This window comes from Olea europaea, chromosome 19 (assembly GCF_002742605.1).
Source record: "Olea europaea var. sylvestris chromosome 19, O_europaea_v1, whole genome shotgun sequence".
NCBI classification, from domain to species: domain Eukaryota; kingdom Viridiplantae; phylum Streptophyta; class Magnoliopsida; order Lamiales; family Oleaceae; genus Olea; species Olea europaea.
The window spans coordinates 11,008,135-11,008,673 of NC_036255.1; positions in this window are offsets into that span (position 1 = coordinate 11,008,135).

The following is a 539-nucleotide window of genomic DNA, read 5'->3' on the forward strand; positions in this document are numbered from 1 at the left end:
GGTAAGACCAACCAATGTTAGAGAAATACGTAATTTCTTGGGATTGGCTGGTTATTATAGAAGATTTATAGAGGGATTTTCTAAAATAGCAGGACCATTGACCCAATTGACTCGAAAGGGGATAAAATTTCAATGGACGGAGCAATGTGAGCAAAGTTTCCAAGAGCTGAAACGAAGATTAATCACAGCTCCAGTGTTAACAATACCTGACGGACCAGAAGGATTCGTTATATATAGTGATGCTTCAAAACAGGGCATAGGATGTGTTCTGATGCAAAAAAGGAAAGGTGATAGCCTACGCTTCCAGACAATTGAAACAATATGAACAAAATTACCCAACCCATGATCTAGAATTGGCTGCGGTAGTTCATGCCCTCAAATTTTGGCGTCATTACTTGTATGGAAATAAGTGTGACATTTATACTGATCATAAGAGTTTGAAGTATTTTTTCACCCAAAAGGAATTAAATATGAGACAGAGGAGATGGCTAGAGCTAGTAAATGATTATGACTGCACTATCCATTACCATCCTGGTAAA